Below are 6,920 nucleotides of genomic sequence, written 5' to 3'. Positions count from 1 at the left end.
TGCCTTTTCGTTGTAGTTTACGGTAAAGGGTACCGGATCGCAGTTCACACGTATTCGCGATATCATCTGCAAGCTCATCGTTCCGCAACTTATCGACGATTTCCGTAATTTGGGGATCGCGACGTTGCTCCGCCAAGAGCCAATCTTCGGAGATTTCGGCCAGATTGATTTCTTTTTCGGCAATTTTGTGGATCGTACGGTGATCCGAGTCAACGGGGTTCCGCGAAAAGGAACCGACGTGAGCCATTCGCTTGCCGTCCCGATACATAATGTCAAAGGTAAAAGTTTGTAGGTAAGCCCACCACCTGTAAACCCTGTCATTTAAATGCATCTTATTACTGGATGCCCTCAAGGAATTGCAGTTGATTTCGTCGACATTGACGAAAACTAATCGTTATTTCCTTCCCGTTTGAGATATTTCTACGTTCTAGCGCCGTTTTCACTTTATTTCACGCGCGCAATGTAATGCACGCTCGTTTCACCGTCGACACAAGCCCAACAGCTCGCAAGTATCGATGATTTCGTCGATTTTGACAAAACTATCAGTTATTTCCTTCCCGTTTGAGATATTTCGACGTTTAAGCGCCCTTTGCACTCTATTTACGAGCGAAATGTAATGCACTCTAGTTTCACCGTTGACACAACCCTAACAGCTCGCATAGGGCGATGATTTCGTCGATTTTGACGAATACAAAGCGTAACTTCCATCCCGTTTGAGATATTTCGACGTTTAAGCGCACTTTTCACTTCATTTTACGCGGCGAATATGATGCACGCCAGTTTCACCTTCGAAACCAGACAGAGAGCTCTCAAATCGCGATGATAACGTCGACATTGTCGAAAACTAACTGTTATTTCCTTCCCGTTTGAGATATTTCGACGTTTAAGCGATCTTTTCACTCCGTTTTACACGCCGAATGTAATGCATGCAGGTTTCACCGTCGACACAAGCCCAACAGCTCGCAAACCGCGATGATTTCGTCGATTTTGCAGAAAACTATGAGTCATTTCCTTCCCGCTTGAAATATTTCGGCGTTTAGGCGATCTTTTCACTCCGTTTTACGCGCGTAATGTAATGCATGCAGGTTTCACCGTCGACACAAGCTCAACAGCTCGCAAATCACGATGAATTCGTCGATTTTGAAGAAAACTGCCCGTCATTTCCTACATGTTTGAGATACTTCAACGTTTATGCTCCCTTTTCACTCCATTTAACGCACGAAATGTAATGCCCGCCCGTTTCAGCGTCGAAACAAGCCCAACAGCTCGCAAATGGAGCTGGATTTCGTCGATTTTGACGTAAATTAAGCGTTACTTTCTTCCCGTTTCAGATATTTCGACATTTAAGCGCTCCTTTCCCTCCATTTTACGCGCCGAATGTAATACCCGACCGTTTCTGCGTCGAAACAAGCCCAACAGCCCGGAAATCGCGATTACTTCGTCTATTCCCTCGAAAGCTAATCGTTGTTTCCTTTCCGTTTGAGATATTTCGACGTTTAAGCGATCTTCTCACTCCGTTTTACGCGCCGAATTCAAGGCATGCATGTTTCACCGTCGGCACAAGCTCAACAGCTGGCAAATAGCGATGATTTAGTCTATTCCGACGACAACTAAGCGTTTGTTTCCTTCCCGGTTGAGATATTTCGACGTTTAAGCAATCGTTTCGCTCCATATTACGCACTGAATGTAGTGCAGGCAGGTTTCACAGTCGACACGAGCTCAACAGCTCGCAAACCGCGATGATTTCGTCGATTTTGCAGAAAACTAGGAGTCATTTCCTACCCGCTTGAGATATTTCGACGTTTAAGCGTCCTTATCACTCCATTTTAAGTGCAGAGTTTAATGCACGCCCGTTTCATATTCGGAACGAGCCCAAAAGCTTGCAAATAGAGCCGGACATCGTCGATTGTATCGAAAATTGACCGTCATTTCCTTCGAGTTTGAGAAATTTCAAAGTTTATGCGCTCTTTTCACTACATTGTACGCGCTGAATTTAATGCACGCCCGTTTCACCGTCGACACAATCCTAACATCTCGCAAATAGCGATGATTTCGTCGATTTTGACAAAACTATCAGTTATTTCCTTCCCGTTTGAGATATTTCGACGTTTAAGCGCCCTTTGCACTCTATTTACGAGCGAAATGTAATGCACTCTAGTTTCACCGTTGACACAACCCTAACAGCTCGCATAGGGCGATGATTTCGTCGATTTTGACGAATACAAAGCGTAACTTCCATCCCGTTTGAGATATTTCGACGTTTAAGCGCACTTTTCACTTCATTTTACGCGGCGAATATGATGCACGCCAGTTTCACCTTCGAAACCAGACAGAGAGCTCTCAAATCGCGATGATAACGTCGACATTGTCGAAAACTAACTGTTATTTCCTTCCCGTTTGAGATATTTCGACGTTTAAGCGATCTTTTCACTCCGTTTTACACGCCGAATGTAATGCATGCAGGTTTCACCGTCGACACAAGCCCAACAGCTCGCAAACCGCGATGATTTCGTCGATTTTGCAGAAAACTATGAGTCATTTCCTTCCCGCTTGAAATATTTCGGCGTTTAGGCGATCTTTTCACTCCGTTTTACGCGCGTAATGTAATGCATGCAGGTTTCACCGTCGACACAAGCTCAACAGCTCGCAAATCACGATGAATTCGTCGATTTTGAAGAAAACTGCCCGTCATTTCCTACATGTTTGAGATACTTCAACGTTTATGCTCCCTTTTCACTCCATTTAACGCACGAAATGTAATGCCCGCCCGTTTCAGCGTCGAAACAAGCCCAACAGCTCGCAAATGGAGCTGGATTTCGTCGATTTTGACGTAAATTAAGCGTTACTTTCTTCCCGTTTCAGATATTTCGACATTTAAGCGCTCCTTTCCCTCCATTTTACGCGCCGAATGTAATACCCGACCGTTTCTGCGTCGAAACAAGCCCAACAGCCCGGAAATCGCGATTACTTCGTCTATTCCCTCGAAAGCTAATCGTTGTTTCCTTTCCGTTTGAGATATTTCGACGTTTAAGCGATCTTCTCACTCCGTTTTACGCGCCGAATTCAAGGCATGCATGTTTCACCGTCGGCACAAGCTCAACAGCTGGCAAATAGCGATGATTTAGTCTATTCCGACGACAACTAAGCGTTTGTTTCCTTCCCGGTTGAGATATTTCGACGTTTAAGCAATCGTTTCGCTCCATATTACGCACTGAATGTAGTGCAGGCAGGTTTCACAGTCGACACGAGCTCAACAGCTCGCAAACCGCGATGATTTCGTCGATTTTGCAGAAAACTAGGAGTCATTTCCTACCCGCTTGAGATATTTCGACGTTTAAGCGTCCTTATCACTCCATTTTAAGTGCAGAGTTTAATGCACGCCCGTTTCATATTCGGAACGAGCCCAAAAGCTTGCAAATAGAGCCGGACATCGTCGATTGTATCGAAAATTGACCGTCATTTCCTTCGAGTTTGAGAAATTTCAAAGTTTATGCGCTCTTTTCACTACATTGTACGCGCTGAATTTAATGCACGCCCGTTTCACCGTCGACACAATCCTAACATCTCGCAAATAGCGATGATTTCGTCGATTTTGACAAAACTATCAGTTATTTCCTTCCCGTTTGAGATATTTCGACGTTTAAGCGCCCTTTGCACTCTATTTACGAGCGAAATGTAATGCACTCTAGTTTCACCGTTGACACAACCCTAACAGCTCGCATAGGGCGATGATTTCGTCGATTTTGACGAATACAAAGCGTAACTTCCATCCCGTTTGAGATATTTCGACGTTTAAGCGCACTTTTCACTTCATTTTACGCGGCGAATATGATGCACGCCAGTTTCACCTTCGAAACCAGACAGAGAGCTCTCAAATCGCGATGATAACGTCGACATTGTCGAAAACTAACTGTTATTTCCTTCCCGTTTGAGATATTTCGACGTTTAAGCGATCTTTTCACTCCGTTTTACACGCCGAATGTAATGCATGCAGGTTTCACCGTCGACACAAGCCCAACAGCTCGCAAACCGCGATGATTTCGTCGATTTTGCAGAAAACTATGAGTCATTTCCTTCCCGCTTGAAATATTTCGGCGTTTAGGCGATCTTTTCACTCCGTTTTACGCGCGTAATGTAATGCATGCAGGTTTCACCGTCGACACAAGCTCAACAGCTCGCAAATCACGATGAATTCGTCGATTTTGAAGAAAACTGCCCGTCATTTCCTACATGTTTGAGATACTTCAACGTTTATGCTCCCTTTTCACTCCATTTAACGCACGAAATGTAATGCCCGCCCGTTTCAGCGTCGAAACAAGCCCAACAGCTCGCAAATGGAGCTGGATTTCGTCGATTTTGACGTAAATTAAGCGTTACTTTCTTCCCGTTTCAGATATTTCGACATTTAAGCGCTCCTTTCCCTCCATTTTACGCGCCGAATGTAATACCCGACCGTTTCTGCGTCGAAACAAGCCCAACAGCCCGGAAATCGCGATTACTTCGTCTATTCCCTCGAAAGCTAATCGTTGTTTCCTTTCCGTTTGAGATATTTCGACGTTTAAGCGATCTTCTCACTCCGTTTTACGCGCCGAATTCAAGGCATGCATGTTTCACCGTCGGCACAAGCTCAACAGCTGGCAAATAGCGATGATTTAGTCTATTCCGACGACAACTAAGCGTTTGTTTCCTTCCCGGTTGAGATATTTCGACGTTTAAGCAATCGTTTCGCTCCATATTACGCACTGAATGTAGTGCAGGCAGGTTTCACAGTCGACACGAGCTCAACAGCTCGCAAACCGCGATGATTTCGTCGATTTTGCAGAAAACTAGGAGTCATTTCCTACCCGCTTGAGATATTTCGACGTTTAAGCGTCCTTATCACTCCATTTTAAGTGCAGAGTTTAATGCACGCCCGTTTCATATTCGGAACGAGCCCAAAAGCTTGCAAATAGAGCCGGACATCGTCGATTGTATCGAAAATTGACCGTCATTTCCTTCGAGTTTGAGAAATTTCAAAGTTTATGCGCTCTTTTCACTACATTGTACGCGCTGAATTTAATGCACGCCCGTTTCACCGTCGACACAATCCTAACATCTCGCAAATAGCGATGATTTCGTCGATTTTGACGAAAACTATGCGTCATTTCCATCCCGTTAAAGATATTACAAGGTTTAAGCGCTCTTTTCACTACATTGTACGCGCTGAATTTAATGCACGCCCGTTTCACCGTCGACACAATCCTAACATCTCGCAAACAGCGATGATTTCGTCTATTTTGAAGAGAACTGAGCGTTGTTTGCATCCCGTTATAGATTTTTCAACGTTTAAGCGCTCTTTTGACTCTATTTACGCGCTAAATGTAATGCACTCCAGCTTCACCGTTGGAACCAGCCCAAGAGCTCGCAAATCGGAATGATTTCGTCGAAATTGTCGAAAATTAACGGTGATTTCCTTCCCGTTTCAGATATTTCGACGTTTATGAGCTCCTTTAACTCCATTTTACGCGACGAATGTAATGCACGCCTGTTTCACCGTCCAAGCAGGCTCAACATGTCGCTAATCTCGATGATTTCCTCGATTTTGACGAAAACTTTGAGTCATTTCCTTACCGTTGGAGATATATCGACGTTTATGCGCTCTGTTCACCCGAATTTACATGCTGAGAGAAATGCACGCCCGTTTCACCTTCGAAACCAGCCCAAGAGCTCGCAAATCACGATGATAACGTCGATATTGTCGAAAACTATGTGTCATTTCCATCCCGTTTGAGATATTTCGAAGTTCCAGCGCTCTTTTCACTCCATTTTACGTGCGGAAGGTAATGCACGCATCTTTCACCTTTGATACAAGCGCAACAGCTCGCAAATCGCGATGATTTCGTCGATTTTGGCGAAAACTAAGAGTTATTTCCTCCCCGTTTGATATATTTCGACGTTTAAGCGCTCTTTTCACACTATTTACGCGCGAAATGTAATGCTATTCCATTTTGCACGCCGAATGCTGTACACTCCTTTTTGAAATTCGGAACAAGCCCGTTACAACGTAAAATGCTATTGTCACGCCCCGCGCTCCGCACGTACGGTAACGAAAAACAGAAAGTCACAATATACAAACAACGCGAGTGACAATTCGAACACCCGAAACAAACGCACGGTACAACGAAAATGGAAATACTTTAATAAAAGATTAATTAAACGTAATTATATATATAGAATTAGCATATGAGGGTAAATAACAAATAATAAAATAGAAATAGATATTCTAACGAAGTAGTAAATATAAAGAGTATAGCATAACCTATACCAACTAACAATCAACCTGGAACCAGAACAATTATATCCGACGACAGGAAAATATACTACAATTAATTAGCGAACATGGGATATGCAAATGCAAAACAAATTATTAAATAAAACCAACTAGTAAATCGAATAAGCAGGTAACATCCAGAAATTAAAATAATTATGTACCACATAATAGTAAAAGAGAATAAATGGAACAATAGGAAGATATATTTTAATCAACCAACAAGACAAAGGAGAAATTTATAAAATAATTGAATAAAACTAATTAATAAACTGAATTAATTGCGAAATCATCTGATGGATCCAAAATAAAAATAACAACATACGACATCATGGCGAAGAGGAAATAATTGGGAGAAAAGGGCAAGAATACATGTTATATTTTATTAACAAATACAAGAAATAAATGGATAAATAAAATAACTAAATAAACCTGTTAACAAACCAGGTGACTAGGAATGGTTAACATTTTAATTAAAAAATTATACATTACAAGTTATATATGTATGACATTGACTAGTGCAAATACGATAATTATAGAATTGGACAAGTAACCGTGGTAATTAGGTACTCGAGAAACTAATGACAATGATCCTAGGTTCAATAACGAATCC

Source organism: Bombus flavifrons, unplaced genomic scaffold (genome assembly GCF_040668555.2).
Source record: "Bombus flavifrons isolate JBK064 unplaced genomic scaffold, iyBomFlav1_principal scaffold0028, whole genome shotgun sequence".
NCBI classification, from domain to species: Eukaryota; Metazoa; Arthropoda; class Insecta; order Hymenoptera; family Apidae; genus Bombus; species Bombus flavifrons.
Note: the sequence above shows the minus strand (reverse complement) of the source record.